At 37.8% G+C, this 25752-nt stretch overlaps 1 pseudogene; it reads right to left on the bottom strand.

Moving 5' to 3' along the window:
• Positions 1-24221, bottom strand: part of LOC134290653 (zinc finger BED domain-containing protein 4-like) — a 27541-nt pseudogene extending 3320 nt beyond the window's left edge.
• Positions 24222-25752: the final 1531 nt, after the last annotated feature.

Genomic DNA, 25752 nt, shown 5'->3' with positions numbered 1-25752 from the left:
TCGCAAATAAAATCACCGCAACAAAACTCAGCACCTCGTACCGCCATAACTTTGAAAGCCCCAAGAGTATTCTCGAATATTTAATCCTGATTTGACGGCTTTTCAGGCTCGTATGAAGTTGATCATCAATATTAACTTCTTTTCTCAATCAGCCTAGATAGCTGTATAGTGTCGGTAGCGATTGTCTCAATTGGCTAAGAATAACACTACGGACCGCCTGTTCCGGTGGTAAGAGTCCACCAACAGGTGACCCCTAATTCATGGTGTGATGCGGCTTTATGCTTACCGTGCTTAGGAATGAATGGCTAGGGGCGGTCTAATAAAAACCTAATCGCAAACGGAGCCTGTGGAGTACCAGGGCGCCCTCCACAGTATGTTGCCCTTACTGGGCTAACCGGAGCAATGGTGCAGTGGACCTTGTGTTTCTCCGAGACAATCGGCTGCCGATCTTTAGTCTCACTTGAGGCTAAATAACCCAAGTAACAAAATTGAATTTATAATGCTTTTGAAGTATTCTTCAACACCTGTTCTTTAAAACCATGCACAAACCAAATTGCTCTGCAAAACGACATTGACTCAACCATAAACCCGCCATAAGACCAAAAAGGCCCATCCTAAGATGCTCTTGGAGAGTTGTTTTTAAATTTCTCCTAAAACTTGTTGTACTTCCCAAGTTGTCCTCAAGGCGAATTGCTCTCTCCATGTAGAATTCTTCAAGTGCACGATAAAACGATAATAAATTTGTCGGAGTTGTTGCTGATGCAGCTTTTATGTCGACAGAAAAGTTTGATGAATTAAATTGAAATTAAAAACACAATAAAAATGACACATTATTGTAATCGGGATTAATTTACACAAATTGAAAATATTTTCGTGGTATAACAAGGATGCCAAATGCCAAGCAAAATTCATCGTATATATGTTGCAAGATACTTCCAAAAATTGCAACGCGCTTCCATTATAATGCACTAATAAAAAATTCAAAAATATTATTCCTGGTCATGCGAACATTGCTCATGAGTTTTCTCAACATGGCTTCCATTGAAATCTTGGCCGGTGGGCGGTCCATCATCGATGGTTTTAATCAACATCACCATAAGATCGTCTTAAATTTCTTTCAACTCATGCTAGAGCTAAAATCATAACTCAAGAATACTAGGATTTATAAGGTTCTCAATGCAGCCTGGTTGGCCTCCATCAAGAACGTCTTAAATTTATTTCATCTTATGCAAGGGTAAGAAGTATTACTCAAGAGTACTCAGGTTTATAACGTTCTTGATGTAGGTTTATGCAAACTCCGCCGAGAGCGTCATAAATCATGTACGCCAAATTGAAAACAAACAATAAAAAAAAACACCGCGGTGGATATTGTGCATCTCATCTTGTGAATTTAAATATCAAGCTGATACCGTTGCCAACCAGGCATACCTTTTTCGATAATCGGCCTTGATGCGGTGCAGTGCCTCCGGTCAGCACTTCCAACAGGTAAGTAGTTGTTGATTTTGAAGATCGATAATTGGGACCCCGATTGCACGGAAATCGACGTCCTGGATGACCAACCCACTCATTTCCGGATGCTGCAACTCGGAGGAACATGGCACTGCACCGCGTCGCGGTTGGGTTCCGGGTAGGTGTTCTTGATTGGCAGCAATAATGGAACGATGAGAATCAAAATCTGATGCTGGAGTTTTTTTCTTATATTTTTCATGTACCAAACTGTTCTCATGCGAGAACAGTTGCTCTTGATTAAGAACGGATAATTGAAGATAACTACAAGAGCCTTTTAAAACTGAAAATAAGTTCAACAGTTTCTTGTTGTGTTTATGGTTTTATGAACTGAACCTCAAGTATTCTTGGAGGTGTTTTTAAAACCACATATTGACGAAGAATAGTTGTGCTCAGCTGAAACTACGAGAGGATCAACTAGAATATGCAATGTTCTGATAAAACTATCATAAAACAAATAAAACCAAATAGAATCAAGATTGTTACTTGGGAAGGGCGGGATTATGAAGATGTTGTTAATTAGTTTAAATTTTCACCTATGTGGTTTCGCATTATGTGATTTACACAGTGTATTCTGTGTATCCTCGCCTTTGCGTGTTTTCCATTCGATACCGATCTGGTTTTGTTGCTGCTGTTCTTTGTTGTGCTCTTGTTGTGAAGAGTTTAAACTTGCCTAGTTTGGGTAGTGGCTATGGTTAGGATAGCTCAGATCAATCTTCAGCATAAAAGAACAGCAACAATCAATCTTTGCAGACTTATGCAAAATGGTTCAGCCCAAGTGGCCTTGGTCCAAGAACCTTACTTCCGTAAGGGGAATTTCTATCTAGGAAACCTTGTGAACCCAGTGTTTGCTACTTTCAGTAAACATGAAATGGCAAACTCGCGTGTCATGCCTCGAGCCTGTGTGCTTGTCAACATCACAATAGTTGCTACACTCATCTCTGAACTAACCACCAGAGATGTACAGGGGATACTCAAAATAACTGGGACAGGTAAAATTTTCACTTTTCAAACAATGTTCAACTCGCTGTAACTTTTCGAAAAGGGCATCAAATATTCTCAAATTTTTTACTGTACGTTCATCAACTAGTTGTGTATCAGAGGACAAAATTTGGAAAAGATCGGGTCATTCTACACAAAGTTATAAAAATTCTAGAAAAAGGTATAATCATCCGATAGCCAACTTTGAGCTGTTATATCTCCGGATTCAATGAACCGAATGCAATGAAATTTTGATCATTAACGACTAATATAATTAACTTTGAAAAACAGTTGACTTAATTTGAAATTATTATTAAGAAAAAAAGTTTTAGCGATTTCATTTATTCTATGATTTTTTAGTAAATTTATCTATTTTTCATGTGCATCCCATTATTTTTTCAATTGAATGCCGGCTATTTGGTAGCTTTCCTTTGAAACATAAATATATTCAAGTCAATTAGAGGGAATTTAAATGAACTATAATTACTATCTCGAATTTTGAAACGATGATGAAGTTTTGGATAAATTAGTGTTATATCTGAAAAAATAATCTATTCGTTATAATTTTCTTTCGTGTAAAGAATTTTAAGTTTAGTCAAAAGTTTTTGATAGATCATTATATAAGTCATAAATGATCAAAATTTCATTGCATTCGGTTCATTGAATCCGGAGATATAACAGCTCAAAGTTGGCTATCGTATAATTATACCTTATTCTAGAACCTTTATAACTTCGTGTTGAATAGCTCGATCGTTTCCAAATTTTGACCACTGATACACAACTAGTTGATGAACTTACAGTAAAAATTTGAGAATATTTGATGCCCTTTTCGAAAAGTTACAGCGAGTTGAACATTTTTTGAAAAGTGAAAATTTTACCTGTCCCAGTTATTTTGAGTATCCCCTGTATGTGCTATCACAATTGATGTATCTGTTGGAACCCTCAACAGGAAATACGTATATTGTTCGGTTTATTTACTGCATGATGAACCATCCCCTACGAATGCTTTCAAACAAGTCATACTTCAAAAGGCCTTCCGCTAATTGTTGGCAGTGATGCTAATGCTCACCATACCATCTGGGGTAGCTCAGACATTAACTTGAGAGGCTCCAGTTTGATGGAGTACTTAAGTAGTACAGACCTTGCATTACTTAACATAGGCATCCGTCCAACCTTCATGGTATCTGATAGAGAGGAAGTATTAGACATAACGCTTTGCTCTAGTTAAATTAGTTACGAGTTGATCAATTGGCATGTGTCAGATGAAGAATCTTTATCTGACCATCGCTACATCTTTTTTGAACATTTAAATGTTACTTCGCAAGCATTGCGTTTCAGGAATCCCCGGTCAACAAACTGGGATCTTTTTACTGATTTGGTTGCAGCCAAATTTCATGGATACTCACCATCCATTGACACTCCAAGTGATTTAGATGATACACTACAACGACCTTTATCATGGAAGCTTTTGAAGAAGCATGCCCTCTACGGTCTGTGAAGATCACAAGAGGAACCCCTTGGTGGAACTCTAATCTGGCGAAACTCAGGAAACAATGCAGAAAGAGTTGGAACAGACGACATTCGGCTGGTTCGGAGGCTTTCAGGTCGGCTCGCAAGGCCTACAGGAAAGCACTCCGGTCTGCTGAACGATCCGGCTGGAAAAACCTTTGTACAAATGTTTCCAGTTTGAGTGAAGTCAGTCGGTTAAATAAAATCCTTGCGAAATCTAAGGATTTCCGAGTGAACGAACTTCGTTTGCCAAATGGCGATCCGACATCCTCTGATGAGGAAGTTCTTGAATGTTTATTTAGCACACACTTCCCTGGATGTGTGGATATAACATCTTCGGATCACCTGATGCCTTTTCTTGTAGTTACGATTTCCTGGTTTCGGCTATAGAATCGATTGAGTGGGTACTTGATAGCTTTGCTCTTTCCAAATCTCCTGGGGCAGATGGGATTTATCCTATTTTGCTTCAGAAGGGATTTGATCATTTCAAACATGTTTTGAAAAAAATACTTGTTTGCAGTTTTGCTACAGCGTATATTCTCAAATCCTGGCGGGATATTACTGTAAAATTTATTTCAAAAGTGGGTCGTGCGTCGTATGAAGAAGCAAAGAGTTTCAGACCTATCGTTTGACCTCTCTTCTTCTGAAATGCTTAGAACGCATTGTGGATCATCGCATCCGTGATGTTCATCAGGCCAACGTGCCTCTTCATGTAAACCAACATGCCTACCAATCTGGTAAGTCCACTGTGACTCTTTTACACAAGGTTGTTTACGATATCGAGAAAGCATTCGGTCAAAAGCAGTTTTGTCTGGGTGTTTTCTTAGATATCGAGGGTGCCTTTGACAACGTGCCTTTCGATGCCATATTGGAAGCCGCACGGAGTCATGCTATATCTCCAATGATTTCCAATTGGATTCACCAAATGCTCTCAAAAACCGATATCTCTTCTCGACATTGCGTCTAGCAGGGATTAGGAAATTGAGTGTTTGTGGATGCCCCCAAGGGGGAGACTTATCGCCGCTTTTGTGGAATCTCGTAGCAGATACGCTATTGAGGCAATTCAATAATAGCGGTTTTCCTACTTATGGTTTTGCCGACGACTACCTAACATTGTTAGTTGGTATGTGCATCAGCACCCTTTTCGACCTGATGCAAAGCGCCCTTCAAGTAGTTGAGGATTGGTGTCGCCAATATGGCCTTTCGGTTAATCCGAGTAAAACATCTATTGTTCTTTTTACGGAAAGGCGAAACCATAATGGCGTTCGACCTTTGCGTCTCTTTGATTCTGAAATCGATGTGGCTGAACAGGTAAAGTACGTTGGAGTCATTCTTGATTCCAAGCTTTCCTGGACACCTCACATTGAGTTCAGAATCAAGAAAGCTTGTATAGCCTTCGGGCAATGCCGGCGAACCTTTGGTACAACTTGGGGTCTAAAACCCAAGTATATCAAATGGATCTACACAACTGTTGTTCGGCCAATATTGGCTTATGGATGTCTTGTGTGGTGGCAAAAGGGCGAAATGAGAACGGTCCAATCAAAGTTAGGCCATCTCCAAATGATGTGCTTAATGGCGATGTCTGGAGCGTTCTCTTCAACTCCCACGGCAGCGCTCGAAGTTCTCTTTGACGTTGCTCCACTACACATTCATCTCAAACAAGAAGCACTTTCTTGCACATACCGTCTACGGGTACTCGGTCTACTTGAGGAAACTTCTGTGAACCGCACATCAACACACACCTCTTTGTTTCCACTTTTGGTGAATTGGGACAAAATTGTCCTTGCTCCAAGTGATCTTACAATTGCTTGTAATTTTCCATATAGGACATTTTCCACTAAATTCCCTGGACATCTGGTTACCTGGAGAGAAGTATTTCAGACGGCATCGTATGTTACACTGATGGCTCCCTTCTCGCTGGTGCTTATTCTCGTGAGCTAAGGTTGCATCAGTCTTATTCACTTGGTAGATACTGCATCGTTTTTCAGGCCGAAATCTTTGCTCTTATGTGCGGAGTGCAAGCAGCACTTCAGCAGCACGTAATGGGCAAAGTAATATACTTCTGTTCAGATAGCCAGGCTGCTATTAAAGCACTTGCTTCGGCCAACTCCAGGTCGAAAATAGTTATCGCTTGTCGAACTCAAATCGAGGAGCTGAATTCAGCAAACGCTGTTCACCTTGTATGGGTACCTGGCCATTCTTCCATCGCTGGAAATGAATTGGCTGATGAGTTAGCTCGCATTGGAGCATCACATGACTTCATTGGCCCCGAGCCAGCTATTCCGATATCGAAGTGTTGGGTAAAGCTTCAGATTCACACCTGGGCTGCTACTCAACACAGACAATACTAGAATAGTTTGGAGTCATGTCGTCAAACCAAATTGTATTGTACTGAGCCATCTCCAAGGGTGGCGAAGTAGGTATCTTACAAATCTGTCAAAGCAGACTTGCAGCATTCTGGTCAAAGCATTGACTGGCCACTGCCGACTCAGCAGTCACAAAGTCTACGCTCTAAATAAATGTTCAAATGTTTATATGAACAAAAGCCTTCAACAGGGGAGGTGGTGTCTAAGAATGCCAAAATTTGGTCGACGTGGTTTATGAACAACCCATTAAATGTATCGTGTAAACCTATATCATCGTCATCTGCAAAGCGCTCTCTCTCTTTGTAGGAATTGAATTGAAATGTTTTATTTTTCGCAATAAAGGTAATGGTTTATCAAATTAAACTAATCTCTACATGTTTACCGCAAATAAAATCACCGCAACAAAACTCAGCACCGCGTACCGCCATAACTTCAAAAGCCTCAAGAGTATTCTCGAATATTTAATCCTGATTCACCAATCCTCATGATAGTACGTTTCCAGGTCACGATCTCACACCGAATATGTAGTAATCCAGGAATTAAACAACCGTACTGTTTGGTGGTATTTGACAGAATGTCATTTATTTTCTCCTAACAAAGTCAAGGCCTACTTACAATACTTAATCTAAGTCTACTTAGTCTTGATGTACAGTGATGGTGATACTACTACATTTCGGCCATCCTGATTAACGCGATGTCCTCATCGATAGCATCATTATCTACATCATTATGTACCCATTTCCTCATATTTTGAGGAGAACAAACCGAATTAAAAGGAACACTTGAAACTTGCAAACCTTCAATGCCAGTAACTACAAATCTTTCATTTGGCAAAACTTTTTTTATTTGATAAGGACCTGCAAATTTCGGAGACAATTTATGTGACGCAATAGTTTTCAGAACCACAAAATCTCCTTCTTTATAATCAGGACATTTTATTCGCTTTTTATCTGTAATTGCTTTATTGTATTTTTGAACTTCTAAATTTTTCAGCCTAGAGTTTTCTCTAGTAACTTCTAAATTTAAATTTTCCCTTTCTGGTTGATTATTTTGAATAAATGTCTCAATATTGTATTTTTCTACATCTGAAGACCTTTGCTGTGTACCAAATAATAAAACACTGGGATAGTTACCAATAGACCTATTGAAAGTGTTATTAAAAACATGTTCTATTTTAGGCAGTTGCTTATCCTAGTTTAATGAATTTTCATTGCAGCCAACATGGGAGTTAGTGTTTTATTAATCCTTTCAGCTTGCCCGTTTGATTCTGGTGTTCTAACTGCCATTTTTATATGGTCTATACAATTATTTCTATTAAATTCCTCAAATTTATTGGATGTAAAACACGTTCCTCTGTCAGTTATTATTCTTTTAGGTTTACTATAAAATTGCATATATTGGGTGAGATGACGAATTACTTCTTCACTGTTAGTTGTTTTTGTGGAAAGAATTTTGTAAATTTTGTGAAAGCATCAACAATTACTAAAATATATTTCAATCTATTTGAAGATGGTAATTTAATCGGTCCATAATGATCAATATGCAAAGTTTCGAAAGGCACATTTCCTTTATCAACTATTTTTAAATATCCTTCTTTCTTACTAGAAGGATTATAAAATATGCATGTAAGACAATTTTTAATAAAACTTTTGACAATTTTTCTCATACTACTGAACCAATAATATTTTTTTATTTCAAAAACGGTTTTATCTATACCAATGTGACCACAATTATCATGATACAGCCGTATAACATTATCGATCATGGATTTTGGAACAACTAGTAGATTTTTATCGTTTTCTGTTTTAAATAATACACCATTTATCAAAATAAATCCAGGAAAATTTGATCGTTCTAATAGCTGCTTTATATTCAAAAGCTTATTATCTTGTTCTTGTGCTGTAATAATGTTTTGTTCTATATTTGATTCATCAAGTATGCCAATCGTTTCACAATTATAATTGTTTTTTTCATTCGATTCAATATTATCTAAACAATGTGACGTTTCTCTTTTATATTTATTACTCATATCTTGTCTACTAAGTGCATCAACATGCCTCATTTTATCATCCTCTCTGTATTCCAAAATGTAATTGTAGTTCTCTAAAAACAATGCCCACCTGCTTATTTTTGGATTTACATCTTTTTTAGATAATGTTTGAACAAGTGCCTTGCAGTCAGTGAAAATCTTAAAACAAGTTCCAGCTAAATAAACATGAAACCTCTTAATGGCGTGAACTACAGCTAATGTTTCCAACTCAAAACTATGTAACTTACATTCAAAGATATCTGTTTTCTTGCTAAAATAGCTCACTGGATGAAAATTATTGTCAGACTGCTTTTGTAGTAAAACTGCTCCGAAATCGTGAGAACTGGCATCACAGTGAAGCTGTGTTTCAGAATGTGGATTAAAAATTGCCAAAATAGGAGAAGATATTAGTTTCTGCTTAAGAATTTCAAACGACTGAATCTGTTCTTTTTTAAATTCAAAATCGCTGTCTTTTTTTAACAAATAATAAAGTGGTCTGGCAATAGTAGCAAAATTTGCAATAAACTTTCGGAAATAACTCGTTAACCCTATGAAGCGCTGAACATCTTTAGAATTCTTCGGTTGAGGAAAATTTGCTATACTTTCAATATTAGTTTTATTGGGTTTTCGTCCATGTTCGTTTATAGAATATCCGAGATAATCAATTTCTTTAAATAAAAACTTACATTTATCCAAATTCAGTTCTAACAAATTTTTGCTCAAAATTTCTAATACTTCCGCTAAAATTTCTAAGTGCTCTTCAAAACTCTCACTAGCTATTAGTATATCGTCAATATAAACGACTAATTTACCTTCATCAATGAGATGCTTAAATATTTTATTTACAAACCGTTGAAACACCGCAGGTGCATTGCATAAGCCGAAAGGAACTCTCACATATTCATATTGGCCTCGATGAGTAACAAATGATGTATATTGTGTTGAATTTTTAGAAATCCTAATTTGATGAAAACCGGACTTGAGATCCAAAATAGAAAACATTCGTTTTCCTCTCAGATTATCAAATAAATCATCTATGATTGGTAGAGGATAATTATCCCGGACGGTATCTTTGTTTAATTTTCTATAATCTACGCACATTCTAATTTTTTTTTTATTCTTCAATCTCTTAACCTAATTTACAGCTCTATTGTCCACTAGGGCACTGCGTGAGCGATTCCAATTGGAAGCTGTACGTACACTTTGTACAGCGCCTGAATGTATTCTATTTCTAATTGAACTACATCGAACTGGTGGCCGTTGCGCTGCTTTCACTTCTTCCCTATCATGGTAGAATGATGAGCTCGAGGATGTTGATTAGGGCAGTTCAGACTTTAAACATGTCAAAAATTCAAAGCTCCCATATGTTCATTGCAATCCTTGGTGCAAAATTAGAGTCCAGTCAAAATTTCAGCCATTTCGGTGGTGATTTAATGGTGGCCCAAAAGCAAAATAGGTTTATATGGGAATTACTATGAAGAATTTTCGAAAAAGGTTCTCCGCGTTGTAGAGCATTCACACATGGATGAAGGCATAGGGTCAAAGTCAATTTGAATTCTTCAGACCTCAATGATGAATGTTGCCGAAGACCGCAACTCGTTTCGACTCACGAGACAGAAGTTATTAATCAATAATCATCCATGCATGCTTGAACAGACGACCGCAGCTCGATCGACACGCTTGACACGCAATCATAGTATGCGTGTTACCTTCTTGCACATCTTGCAGGACATCGTGTATAAAGATGCGCATGTGAGTGAGGATTTGTTTAATAACTTTTTACCCGATTGTCGAAAGCCACATTGTTGATGTGTGGCTGTTGGTTGTTCCTGTTTCCAGTCCGATTGGGGGTCCATTATGGGTTGCCGTTCGCCGATGTCCAAGTATCCGGGTTCATTTGAGCCATGGGCTCAGAAGAGGGTCAGTGTCAGCTGCTCTCAGGGGGAAAGAGCAACTGACGAAAGTGCCGGGGCTGGGATCGAACCCATGACCATCTGCTTATGAAGCAAACGTGTAGCCACTACGCCACGGGCCCCGGCACGCACATTCTAATATCATTATCCTTTTTTGGTATTAACACAATAGGGCTTGCAAAAGGAGAATCACTTTCTTTAATTATTCCATTTTTCAAAAGTTCATCAACTTTTGCATCCACTTTCTTTTTCTGATCATATGAAAGTCTTCTAGGTTTATAATGAAAATGATCGCCTTTTTTCAAAGTTATTGTCATCTCATTATTTGTCTCAGAGTTTGAAGGCTTTTCATAAAATAAATAGCAATTTTTGAAAACATTCAAAAATTTTGCCAAATGATCATTAGAAACTTTATCAGTGTTGTCTTGAATTTGTTTAAAAATGTTTGAACTGACATTAAAAATTTTTTGATTTACCTTTTGGGTTGGAAGATTTGCAGCTTTCAAGTTTTCATTCACTGATACAATTTTGATGTGATTTTCAATTACCGTACGAATTCCAGAGCACATGATAACGTCTCGTCCAATGATGGCATCGAAGAGGCCCAAAGTTTTGTCTGGTACAACATAGAACTGAATCCTGAAATGAACGTTTTGAATTATTATAGTATTACTGTACATTCCTAATATCTTTAGCCTAGTCCCACCGATACCCTGATATTTTTTGCAATCTGTTAAAGCAGTAATATTTTTCTTTTCAATTAATCCTCGGTGTATCAGTGAGATTGGGCTCCCTGTGTCAAAAAGTGCTTTATAAATACAATCATCAAAAAGAAATTTAAAGTCTACTAATCCGTCTCGTCCTTTTCTATTTGTGTCAAGATTTTTGGTTTAAAATTTTCGTCAGAATTTTGCGTCAGTGTATAAATACTTGAATCTTCATGACTAGCTCGCGTTGATTGACCAAATTTGAGTTCATCAAAGGGCCTTTGATTCTCCTTGATAATTTTTGAACAGTTGACCGCTACATGTCCTAGTTGATTGCATTTAAAACACCTTATCAGTCTTCTTCTTGAGCTAAACTTGATCATTCGAAAAGCTTGAATAATTTCAGGAACAGTTTGAAAATTTTGCATCCTTGCTTGGTTTTTGATTTCATTACTTAAAATCCCTTCGATAATGTATTGCACCAACTCGTTCTCCGGCATTTTGAGCTTCTGGGCGATCACTATTTTTGACTGGCAGTAATCCAAAAACGATTGTTGTCCATTCCATTTGATGCTGTCCAGTTTTCTCCGCAACTCGATACAACTTTCCCCCACACCAAACATTCTCCGCAGATCTTCAAGGATTTCTTTATAATTCTTAGCGATGACGTTGGAGCAGGAAAATATCCACAACCTCGCCTTGCCTTCAAGTTGCTTCAATAAAAGTAGCTTCATAATCTCGTCTTCCACATTCAGCACTTCCTTCGAAACTTCTACAGCGGTTATAAACTGAGAGACATCTTCATCGTTTCCTCCACTAAACGTTGGCAACAGGGTCAAAATTTCGTTCAGCTGATATCTTCTATTTGTTGCTTCACAAAAATTGATTCTCTGTTGCTGCGCTTGACTTCCACTGGTTACAGGAACACTCGGAAAAAGGGTCACACCAGCTGATTGAATAGCTGATTGACTGTTTGCAGCGGAATGAATCTCTTCAGGAACTTGCAACCTCGGAATAACTGCAGCATTCACTGTGCTTCTCGCAACGATACCTGCAGCCGATTCTCCCGGAAATTGAATTTTATTCTCCTGAGTCCTTGAAATTCTTGGTCCATCCATCGAGAAAAAAAATTTTCGGGCTTTAGGAACTTATCCCACTTCTGAGTTGTAGTAATCCAGGAATTAAACAACCGTGGTATTTGACAGAATGTCATTTATTTTCTCCTAACAAAGTCAAGGCCTACTTACAATACTTAATCTAAGTCTACTTAGTCTTGATGTACAGTGATACTACTACAGAATAAAAAAAAACTTTTCTGCTGCGTGATTGGACTTTTCGGAGCCATGAATTGCTTCAATTTACCAGCCTACAATCGGTGAACAATTTCGTCAGTTATGGTTCATCGGTGATAAACTGTTTCTGTGGAAACGAATTTCACATTGTTGCGGCGAGGGTGGATGTCGTTTCCGACTTCTATGAGCAAACCCGATTCTTTGCTGTGGTTAGCTTTAAGCTAAAAATTCAATTTCAATTATTTCAGTTCAGTCCAATTCCAATTAACAATACTTACCTACATCATTAGTCTAGACCAGTGTTTCCCAAACTTTTAGGAGGTTTCGCCCCCTTGGAGCTTGCGAAAAACATTTCCGCCCCCCTAAGTGAGATTTATTTTTCTTAATATTCTGTTGTAGCAGATCGGAGGATTATTGTCTAGACTCTAGACAATAATCCTCCGATCTGCTACAACAGAATATTTACATTATTTCTTCCGTTTTGTCCTACATGTTTGTATGTTTAGTAAATAAGTTCAATCTAGTGTACATTAGGATACTTACAATTAAGAGAAATTAAGAAAAGACAACAACTATTTTAGGCAACAACTACGATCGTGACTTGCATGATTAGTTTACTTTTTTTCTTCTTCCCCTACTCCGATGGTTGGTATATCAATTGCCCTCTTCTGTGGATGAGCTGTTTTGTTTGTTTCATGTGTCATTGCTACAGACCATCTACCTAACAGGCCCTGTGGTAATATTGTTTCGGGTGATGCAGGACTACTCGATCCGGGTCGCCAACACGGAGAGAGCAAAATAATTGTTGGACATTGTGTTCCTTGTGATGATTTCACCTGCCCTGTATGCCTAGTTTTGCTGGCTTGCTTTACGATACTATATTGCTATTTCGCGGAATATGTTGACCATACTTTATTTGCTTGTATATAAAAAAGTGTATTGTGCGTTTAGCACTAAATTGATTTCCGAAAAAACTTCATCGACTTCCGCTGCCTTTCCTATGCGTTAAACATAACGTCGGAAGTAGTGCGCTGTATAGAAAACCAGATTTACTGTACAGCGCACTACTTCCGACGTTATGTTTAACGCATAGGAAAGGCAGCGGAAGTCGATGAAGTTTTTTCGGAAATCAATTTAGTGGTAAACGCACAATACTTACATGAGAAAGTTAACCACATTTTGAAGGTCCATAGGAAATTTTAATGAATCCTGCTAAGCTCACAAACCCCCAAGTGAAGAACGATTGTAGCACCTAGGCACAGTATCTTCTAATATCCAAATCAAAACAGAGTTTCACCCCGAACCAAGACAGAATATGTTGTGGCATTCTTGTACCGCTAGAAAAGCCGCACATTTTACCATGGAATGTTGGGGTTCCCTGCTGGTCGTAAATTTATCACAGGGTATGTTCTAGCTTAGAGGTAAGCTCCCGAAAATTTATGAGTTTTCCGTTTTACCTGTTTCACGGCTAGATTCGGAAGTATTCATTTATGAAAGTTTATTACTTCTCTGTCACACGAGTGCATAGTGGAAACTAAATTGACTTAACATTCAGTAGCATTTACAAACTCTCCCAATACCGAACCAAACAGCACAGAATAAAAGTTGAAATCCAGGGCTAGTTTGATAACAGTCGAAAACTTTTCTGCTTTTCCGTTGATTTAAAATTTGAAACTTTTCGTTAAGGTGTAAGCCTAGCACCATCTTAAACCGATTCGTCGGTGGGTATCGTAAATACCGATCTAAAATGTGCTACATATACCAGGGTGTTGGTTTAGGGACAAAACGTCGAAAGACAAAACGTCGAATGCCAAAACGTCGAATGCCAAAAGGTCGAATGCCAAAACGTCGAAAGGGACAAAACGTCGAAAGGACAAAACGTCGAAAATGAGCAAATAGTGAATTCTTTATTCTTTTAAGGGAAACTCATTCTTTCACTTATACCAGCAAACTAGTTTACAGGGAAAATTAGCACTGTCTTTATCCATTCAGAACCATTGCTAACTTTTTCGGTGTCTCTTCTACTGACACCCAGTGTTGTATTTGAACTGAACGCGTGCCAAAAATGACCTGAGCTTGGATGTGCCATCAAACCCTATGTCCGTCATGACCTGACCATGGTCCTGCTCTATTTAAAATAGGACTTTGTGACGCATCTGCATACATGCGTTGTTGCGCGAAAATATGCACCACAATGAAGTGGGACATTGTGACATCGGGCATTAAGATTCTGCACCAAAATCCGGATTTTCCGCAATCCACGGTGATCGAACCGGTTCCCCCTCTCGATAGAGAGTGGGTTCTGTGAATCGAATCAGCCCCAGATTCAAAGAATTGGTGAAAAATGGCAGAAACATGATCATTTCAGTTTACCAGGTACCAGGGTACCATGTTGGAATTCTGCGCGTTCCAAATTTTGAACTGTTCAAATATGTTTGATCGCAGTGTGCCGTATTTGAACTTCAACGCAAATTGAACGCGTTCAAATGCAACACAGCGAGTGGCACAATGTCAGTGGCACCTACTCCAATTTTTCAGCATCACGTCACAACTTCCTTCAGCGTGGCTACGATGGCGGCCTATAGCTATCGTCGGCCAAATCTCTGGCACTTTTAGGGTGGTGATGGGGATTATCGGGCGATTGGTTTACGGCACGACTTGCCGGTACTTTTCATTCTAACGTAAGGGATGGAAGGGAATGCCTTCCTCATTCAGAATCAAATTTGTGCCTAAAATAGCTGTCCTTCGCTGCAATTCGTCCGATATTCACAGGATGTGGTACTAATACAACAATGCTAAGTATCCTCATAATAATCTTCACTCAGTTGGTGGTTTCAACTCTGGTCTGAAACACCATAGAGTGCAAAATGAGTCACAGACCTTCAGCGCTCGGGCAGTGTCCCGAGATAACGATACAATGTTCGTGAATCCCAGTTAATCAGTTCATCATCCTGACATCTTGGTGGATCTACTGTATCGCCACCCCTCTCAGGATACCAACAGGATCGATTTAAATTCACACAAAATCTAAAAAAAAAAACACACTGAACTGCGCACTTACACACTTTTCGACGTTTTGTCCCTTCGACGTTTTGTCCTTTCGACGTTTTGGCATTCGACGTTTTGGCATTCGACGTTTTGTCTTTCGACGTTTTGTCACCCATTCCAGGGTGTTTACTGTTTGTGAAATCCGCTGATACCGAAAATTTTCATGTAACTTTATTGAACAGGAGAAACCAGGAATACCTACCCTGGGCAATTTGGTTACGATAAAATTATAAAAACATATAATACTTGAACCGTTTATGCCGATGCAAATATTACACAGCGCAACATTTTTTTTTGTTTCAAGAGCAAACTCATGTGTCTCCGAAGGATTTTGGGCAGCTGAATCCGAATCCGGGCTTATATTTGCTCCAACACGTCACAATTTTGAGCTATACCTCAATTTATAGGGCAAAATATGCGATTTTGGGCTTTTTTGACTGCAAGCCATTAAGCATGGAAATATTTTTTTTAAGCGATCAAAAGGGTAATTGGTCAATTAACATCTAAATTAAGGACAAATTACAGACACAAGAATCTCAAGAAGCAAGTTTCAAACAACAATGCATTTTATTATTCTGTTCTTGCTTACTTGTAATAAGCTTAAAATAAGAAGCTCAGGTGTGCTGGTTTTGTTTACGAAGAGATTTGTGCCCTCAAAATCGTGTGTAGGTGTCAAAGTCGGCCATTGTGGCGGCCATATTGGGATTCTAACAAGTCTGTCCTTAACGACTCATGCAAAATATTTCGTTTTACCTAATCAAATTTGATAACTTTTTAAAACTCGTTACACAAATAACTATACTTGCACAAGAATGAGGCATCGAAAGTCAAAAACTCAGCCAAATCACATTCAAAACAGCCACGTACCATAACCGTTCGTTCTGATTTCGTTGGAATATCTTCGTTGGCTTCTGAGCTCAAATATCACTTGCAGCAGCAACATACATACATACTCAGCCTCAAAAATGGTTTCAAACAGCAGCCAGAAAATAATAAAAATTTATTATCATTATTGAATATGCCTTCCGGTTCGGGGCGCCGCAGCATGCTTTATTTATTGTCCTATTTGTTTCATGATTGGATTCAGTTTTAATAAATGTGACCATAATGCAGCCTTTTGTGGAACGAAAACCAACCTCTTGGATGCTTCTGAGCTGTTTGCTTTAAACTTGAAAGCATATGGAAAGGATGTAGACTGTGCGGTTTTCCGACTCAAAGGTTGAATCCGTTTGAAAAAAAAAATCATGTTTTGGTTACTCGGCTCTAGTAACGTACATACGTACGAATGCAACAGGATTATATGATGAATTTTAGATACAGTCAGGCTTCTTTTACGCGGGGGGTACGTACCGCGTAAAAAAACTCAGATCAAAATTCGAAAAACCGCGTAAAAAAGTCTCACCATTTCTCGACGAATCATGCAAAAGACGATGAAAAAAAATAATTGTATGGAGTTTTCACTTACAAGGCCGCGTAAAAAAAGACCTGACTGTATCCCAAATCCATCATGTAGACAGTGGACAGAAGCGCGAGTCAACATCACGATGAGCCTCTGTAATAGGTCGTACAAACAAAGTGAAACAGTTAAAGGGTCCTTGAAATAAATTAATAATAATAACACTAGTTTACAGCATTTCTGAACTCGGTAAGCTGATGATCATTTTTGGTGTAGAATCATGCCCTGAGTTCAAAAACGCGAAAGAAAAAAATTACAGTAGAGCGGAAATTTTTCGACTTTCCATACAAGGTTGATGATTTGAAATCTATTTTTGTTCTATTTTTAAGCAAAGTCACTCACTTTAAACATCTCATTCTCCGTTATCAATGTTCCGATTACTGTAACTTGCTTACATATGATTTGTCAAATGAACGTTTAGAAAGAATTTTTAAATTGTTTTTTATTCTGATTGAAAAAAAAAAATACATTTCTTTATATATTTTTTGAAATTTTGCTAAAATTTAAAGAGATCGTCCCTAAAACTCGCCAATATCTTGAATTTCCTCAATCTGACGCAAAACCTACATTCAGGTGATCGAATGGTATTAAATTCAGCTTTTAATTTATGGGAAAAGATTTGAAATTGGTTGTTATGATCAAGATATTTGAATTTCAATAAATTCCATAGTTTAAAAAGTTGTAAAACTCAATATTTAGCTTAAACTCGAAAACTGTTATACTTAAAAATTTTTGAAGGTCGTTTTCGAAATCAGCGCTTAATTGTGCTTCAAAAATTTTGGTCATTGACAGAAGTTCACGACTTTCGTTTTATTTTGTAAACTAGTGTAATACAAACTGAAAAATAAACATGTGTCTCTTTTCGAAATTTCTCTGCGTAAAAATGCCCACGAACTATGTTCTTTATTATTATTATATTTTATTAAAGACACTTTATCAAATAAATTGGCATTCGTGTCCAACTACGAACTATGTTCAAAAATTTGAAAAAAAAAACATAGGATAGGATTTCCTGCAAAACTTTTTCCCATTGTGACAATCGTTCTAAATAACATGAAAGTCAGGTACACATTGAGCCAATCAGAAAATTTCGATAACAAAAGAACACCATACCCTCTGATTCATGGATTCTGCCGTGTCAGGAATATTTATTACCTGCCAATGTTCAATTTTCAAACAGCGCCGATTGAGGAAAATTTCCCTGGAGGCAATGACCCACCCAGTCTCAAACAGTCACGTAATCGAATGATTCCGACCTTCGTACCGAAGGTGGCAATCAGTTCCCACGAGGAGTTTCTCTGTTGGAAAATCAAACCGTTTTTCCAATATGACCAGATATATGATTGATGCGTTTTGGTGTGCGGAATTAGGGCTCATGGCACATCCACAAGAAGAGCTTAGTAGAAGTACAATAGCGTGCATTGTACCAGATCCATAATTGTAGTGGATATAAGTGTTTTGAAAAGTTATAATTCAAAACACGATTGTAAAATGACAGAATGACTGTAAAATGACAGAAGACACTTCACGAATCGACAAGTATTCAGCGTATCTTAGTGATGTAATTTTAATTCAGGGAGTAAAATGGTTACCCGAAGCAATTTCAGTTGTTCCAGGAGAAGCTGAGGCTAAATCATTGTGTATTTTATCGAACCATATCGTAAATGGCAATGTGTTCTAAACATCTAGTAAGACACCTGAACAGCGTTTGGTAGATGATAGGATGGTGAAAATAGCAAATATTCAAAACCTGCATGGTTATACAACAATATACATATACAGTATATCAAACAATTGTCCGTACAGCAATTTATTCGTCAAAAAAAAAAAATCATTCAAATGTTCATAACTTTTTTATACGTCAACCAAAAACGCTGAAATTTTGACCAATCATAAACCACATATTAATGCTCCATTGGTAAAATTTTGAGCATGATCGAATGAGTTTTCTTAAAGTTATAGAACTTTTTATAAAACTTATAAGATCTTAATATGTACTTTGTAAAACCTTTTCATTTTTTTGTTATGCTACAGCTTATACATGAAGCTTAGACATACTGTTTTGTTTAAGGTTTTATATTCACTACAAAAAATATAAAAAATCTGTATATAATCAGAATATTATCTGGAAATTTATCATATTTTGATCAATAAAAGTGCCAAGCGTTTTCAATTTCTTACAACTTGCTTTATGTGATATTTTTATACAGGACCTACTAAACTACATATGCAGAGTAGGTCCTATTCATTTTTCGTTCAACTAATGCATTTTTATTAGTGGACATAAGCAGATTTTTTATATTTTTTGTAGTGAACAAACTAATCCTATCAAGATTACGTAATAAATGTTAATGTGTTAGTGTTCCATCAAAAAAGTTTGAAAATTTTTCATCCTATATTCTATGAGATATAGAGTATTAAAATTTTGTTTAATAAACTATTAAGCTTTACCAAAAGTTCTATAACTTTCAGAAAATTTACTCAATCTCGTTCAAAATTTTACCAATGGAGCATCAATATGTGGTTTATGATTGGTCAATTTTGATTGACGTATAAAAAAGATATGAACATTTGAATGAAAAAAATAGTTGTACGGATAATTGCTTGATACACTGTAAGAAAATCGAGTTCAGTACAGTTCTTTTTAATTCCACTAAGAATTTGCATTCTTTGACTCGACGATCAAGTACGAAACACTGAAGACGACCTTACAGTTGAGTAAGAAATACGTATCTGTCAAATGATACAAATTCTTAGTGGATTCAAAAGGAACAGTACTTAACCCGATTTTCTCTTACTTACAGATTTTTCACCAACACGCGACTGGGGCTGAAATGTTTTTTTGTCGCAAAAGATCTAAATGCCTACTGATCGCAGTGACTCACCCCCAAATATAGTTTTCATGCTGATGATTCTGATGGGGTCTCCAGTTAGTTTAGTGGTTAGGGCTATGGATCGCCAATCCGGAGATGGCGGGTTCGATTCCCGCTCCAGTCGGGAAAATTTTCGCGCCTCCCTGGGCATAGTGTACGTGCCTCACAATATAAAATGCTGGCCTGCTTACTCTCACGGGAAATTTGACGTTTGAGCGGTGCCGACACCGCTCAAACGTCAAATTTCGAGTGAGAGTAAGCAGGCCAGCATAAATTCGTGCAGTAAGAAAGCACTCAGACAAAGAAAGCCCTTCAATTAATAACTATGGAAGTGCTCAAAGACCACTAAGTTGAAGCGTTGCAGGCCAAGTCCCAGTGGGAACGTAGAGCCATAAAGAAGAAGAAGAAGATGAAGCTGGTGATTTTCGAGTTTTCACAGAAATAATGGACATTTTGTGGAAACGTTCATTTTATCATTTATCCTTTGAAAATTCATAATAAAAAATTCTTGCTTATTAAAGTCAGTCCTTTAAGCTGTGATATCATACATAAGTGCCCTCATGTGTGGTGTCGTTTGCTTTTAATCTTCCGCCAAAAGGAGGCCTAACGAAACGAGACCGTGCAATTTATTGCCCCTTTGAGATTTGGCTCGATGGAATGCGAAAATTTCTCTCCCGCTAGTAATGTGCAGTCAAGCGTGGTCATTTGTTGTTCTGTTTATAGAAGCAATGGGAATCTCAGTGTCGGTGTGTACAGCAAAAGTTTCCTAGCTTGAATGTATCTACACATACGTTTGTGCACACTGGAGTTGGTACAGATTTGCAATGAGCTTAGACGTTTTTTTTTCAAGACAAAGCGTTATGATTTGTGGTTCTTCAATGCGGCTTATTGACCCAACTTGTGCTCACAGTCACATGGCATGACTTTATGCGGTAGTGGATTTAGTTTCAACTAGCCTGTTCTATAGAAATATTGAGTTTTAATCCATCTTTTTTATTTTCTGTCTCAATGGTACACATTCTTACATCAGTCTTTAGTGGATAAGCAATTGCGCACTGGCCTAATGGCATCAACCTTTAAAATATTAGTGGAGCGGACCTGGTGTGATGGTTAGAACACTTGACTATCACGCTGAGGACCTGGGATCGAATCCCACTCCCGACAAACTCGCAACATGTGAGTTCTTCCTTCGGAAGGGAAGTAAAGCGTGGGTCCCGAGATGAACTAGCCTAGGGCTAAAAATCTCGTTAATACAGATAAAAAAAAAACCTTTAAAATACCATGCGTCTCCATCCTCTTCCAGTGTTTTATTTCGTGCGCGCTTTTTTGATAATGTAACTCACTTGTCGACGGCGATGGGGCTGTCCATAAACCACGTGGTCATTTTTAGGGACTTTTCACCCCCCCCCCCCGCGTGGTCATTTGTCCATACAAAATTTTTAATTTGTCCATACAAAATGATCATTGGCCGAACCCCCCCCCCCCCCCACGACCACGTGGTTTATGGACAGCCCCTTATGGTTCCTTCGAAAAAGTTTTTTCTCCTTCAGGGCAAGAATCACCCCAAGTCTCCTCAACTGAGTATTCTTTGAAATAATTTGTATATGTATTGTGAGGCAAGCATAATGATTAGTGATGTACCAAATATTCGGGCCGAATCGAATATTAGCAAAATTTGAGTTTGGCCAAATATTCGGCTCGCCCTAATAATGATAGTCCTTATTCGGCCGAATACTTGCCGAATAGGCCAAATACATTAAGAACTTGAATAAATAAGTTAAGAACTAAACAGCTTTATTAATTGAATACGCTTACAAAATCAGGCTTCAGTTCATTTTAGTTTCAATCGTTTAGCGGATCAATTTGATCCCGAATATTTGAAACTACGCTTCATACATACAAGTCCTTCTGTTGAAAACAACCTTTCACTCACAACTGTACTTGCTGGTGCCGAAAGATATCGTTTAGCAAGTTTGTACACATTTGAGAATTTATATATCGTCCCCTTAATGCTAGAACTAGGTAACTCGAAATTTTACGTTTTTGAGTTGAATATACCATTATATCAAGCTTTTTGAGCTCTATAATATATCCAAAGACCAATGAAATACGATTATAAACGACAAAAATAATCACTAGTTTCAAAACTAGGTATCTCAGTGTAGAATACAAGAACTGGGTGCTATAACTAGGTAACTGGGAAAACCATATCTATTTCCAACCGCACAGGTTAAAAGCTATCGGCTGCTAGGACATGGAAATGTTACTTGCCATTCTTTTGTTAGTAGATTGAAAATCTACTACTGTTTTTGATTTTAGGCCTTAAAACCTAAAAAATATACTTGTATTGATATAGCTAAAAACTGTGACTGTTCGTAGACGATTATTTACGAACATTTTGAGGTGTCATGTGGTGACATAGCAGGCATCCTAGCAAAATCAATAATTACACGTTAATTTCAATATGTGAATCCTTTTAAATTTGCATAATGCAACAAGAAAACTGAAAAGAATGATATTTATAGTGGTAAAATCTAGGTATCTCAGAACATCTCCTCCATTGCTTATGTTGCGTTTTGAGTGCTATAACTAGGTAACTCGACATTTTTTTGACCATTTATTGTTTTTATCAAAGGTTTAAACCAAAATAGTTCAAAACTTTTTCTTGTAGCAGAAAGAGTAGAAGCTGAATAAGCAATCAATGCAAAAAAATATTATTTTAAAGGCTCCATACCTTTGGAACAACTGCATGAAAAATTGTAAAATTTTCAAAGTCGTTTTTCTCGAAACTATGATTTTTGAGTTACCTAGTTCTAGCATTAAGGGGACGATATGTTTGCAGAACACCAAGCATATGGACTATTTTTCCCAATCATTTTCTCGGTCTGATATTGTTCAAACTCGTTTTCTGAAGATCTCTGGGTCATTCGATTGGGGTTGATTTGCGCCAATTTCTTCGAAGCACTTCCAGAATCCGGATGATGAATCTGCTTGCTTCAGTGGCGTAGCCAGAAATTATCTCTGGGAGGGGGTTTCAACGGTCAATGATACCTTTTTTGATTTGACACTTACATTTTGTGAACAGTAATAAGCAATTGTATTCGTAGTTTGGAAATAGCGGCGCAGCCGAAAACTTTTTCGTGGCAATGCACTTTATACTAAAAATTTGTTCCACAAATTTTGGCTGTGGGGAGGGGGGGGTGGTGGGTTTAACTCTAAACCGCCCCCCCCCCGTGGCTACGCCAGTGGCTTGCTTCTATGCCTCAGGTGCGGATGCCTTTGACGCTAGTTGATTTTCATTGTGGCCAAGAATTTCCGCAACAATTCGGTCAATTAGAGATTGATGGTAATTTTCCGGAATAAAATTAAGTTTGAACCGTGGGTCCGAAACTGTCGCGAACGTGTAAACATTTTCATCAAAAATGTGCTTGAACCATGTATTCAAACTCTTCAACAATGTTTCTTTTGTTCGACTCCTTTATTTTCGCTATTTGGCTTCTCCAAAAACAGCCTGAGCGTTGCGACGTATGGAATTATGTACCTCGGAAATACATGAATCTTCTGAGCTCACAATTCTGGTTATTTCTTCGAATGGTCTTAGCAGTTCAAGGAGGCGACTAGTCATATTCCACTCATATTCAGTCAAATTTTTACCCGTAGATACTTCCTCTGCGATGTAAGTCATGGCCGCTCTCTGATCTCGCATACGCTCCAGCATTTAGAATGTCGAGTTTCAGTGCCTACATACATCCTGCACCAGTGTCCTTTTGGGTAAATCATACTTTTCCTGTATTTCCGATAGTTTGTTGCAAGTCAGTGGAGAGTGGTTGAAATGCGTCACGATATTTCCGGATTTTGCGAGAGGGTCTTTGAGAATTTTAAGAACAATGCATCAAGGATGGCAAGCTGGAGCGTATGAATGAAAAACCCAACATTTGGCAGTTCGGCGCTATTCTAACCTTTCTAGCATTCAAAACAGCGTATTGCATGATGCTGCCTTTTTCGTCGAACCAATGTGCCATCAAGCTTATTACGGCTTTGTTGTTCGGGGAGGACCGAATATCGGTCGTAAACGACATGTATCCACCTCTCGAAGGTAGAGCATTACGGATCACCTTCTTACGCTTCTCGAACATCTCTGGAAGCACAACTGTTTTGTCATCAAACGCACAAACCCTTGATATTCAACCATAGACACTGACTGATGATCCAACACGATCATTTCCGCAACTGATTTTGTAACGTCTTTTGCCTTGGGAGAGTTGTGTTCCCAGGTTAGAGTTCCAGCAAAACTATCTTCAATGGTCGGTTTGTGAGAAGTCCGTTGCCGATTTGGTAGATTTTTGCTCCTATGCTTTTTCCCGGTAAAGACGATATGCTTCGGAGTGTTTCTTCAAATGATTGATCATACTGGAGTTTGTGGCCACCATTCCGATACCTCCTCGGGAAAGGGTTGCGCTGCATTTCACGCATTTCGCTCGACGCCCTTCTTCAATTTCAACGAAATACTCCCAAATTTCCGAACGTTTATTTTCAGACATTTTGCAACTGCACTCAACTTCGAAACAATTATTCTAAACGCAAAAAAATACTCCGACGGATATCGTGTTTAAAAAAAATGAATAGGAAGCCTCTGAAGTTATTTTCTCTTTGAATAAACTTTGTATTCAAAGGGGGATCAAGTGTCACCCATTTTTGAAACATACATCATGAGACATGCCTCCATAAAAACACAGTTTTGAAAACTTTAACAATAATTTAAAGGCCTTCTGTTGTGTATAAACTTGCAAAATGGAAGTTTATCTGCCAATCTGTATGGAAAACGGATCTAGTTTTGTGTGTTTCAATAAAATTACAGTTAAATTAACCCTCTAATACCCAAATTTTTGATTTTGATCTAAATATCATTTTTCGTCATCTGAAATCGATTTAAACATGTTTTGGAAGATTTCGTGAATTTCAGTTTTTGATTTTTCTAATTTTTATTTTTGAACATCCCCACACTTTTATATTTTACCTGGAAGCCAATTTGGGGAACGGATTTTTTGAGATAAAAACATTTTGAGATTTTATGATTATTGTTGAAATATTATTATTTTAATTTTTTTCACAGAAAATTGTATTTTCAGTGTAATTTTAAGAAAAATAATGTTAGAGTGTGTTCGATTCCCTTAAAATATTAAATAAGGATAGAAAGATTTGGGAAAAATTTAAAATATGTTAATTGTAGCGATTCAATACAAAATAAACAGTGACTTCTAAAAGGTGACTAAAACATCAATTTTTCAATGATAAAAAAAATATAAATGCGCTTTAAAATACACCAAAAACCATTTTGAGATATACAGAACAGTCCTAAATATCAGCCAAAAATATAAAAAATGATTTTCCACGAAACAAAAATTTCAAAAATGCTCAAACTATACCCCGTCTAAAGGCGGGATTGGGTATTAGAGGGTTAAGTAAAAGGGATCAAGTCTACTCAGTCTCCCCTACCGTGTAGTTGCCGGCTTAGAATAGCACTACGGACCACCTGTTCTGGGGGTAAAAGTCCACCAAACAGGTAGCCCCAATCCAAGGTATTAGGCGACCCGTACTAATGGATGAATGGTTCAGGAGGGGGTTTAAATTATGCTCGATCTTTAACGGAGCCCGTAGCAGCGTGGGTAGATCACTTATTTTGGTTACGTTGCGGTGAAAGATCTACCAAACTGAACCCTAGTCCTAAGGGGCTGTCCATAAACCACGTGGTCATTGGGGGGGGGGGGTTCGGCCAATGACCATTTTGTATGGACAAATAAAAAAATTTGTATGGAACAATGACCACGGGGGGGGGGGGGGGGGTTGAAAAGTCCCAAAAAAATGACCACGTGGTTTATGGACAGCCCCTAACTGCTTCCTACAGCATATATTGGGGGTCGTCCATAAATGACGTAGCTTTTTGGGGGGAGGGGGTGTTTTTGATTTTGTGACAAAGTGTGACGATAGGGGGGTACGAGTTTATGATATGCTACGTAGCTTTCTACTAGGTCTATTGAAAAAAAAATCATAATAAATGAAAGTTTTACTTGC

This window comes from Aedes albopictus, chromosome 3, assembly GCF_035046485.1.
Source record: "Aedes albopictus strain Foshan chromosome 3, AalbF5, whole genome shotgun sequence".
Lineage (NCBI taxonomy): Eukaryota > Metazoa > Arthropoda > Insecta > Diptera > Culicidae > Aedes > Aedes albopictus.
Note: the sequence above shows the minus strand (reverse complement) of the source record. Positions and strands in the feature narration are given on the sequence as shown.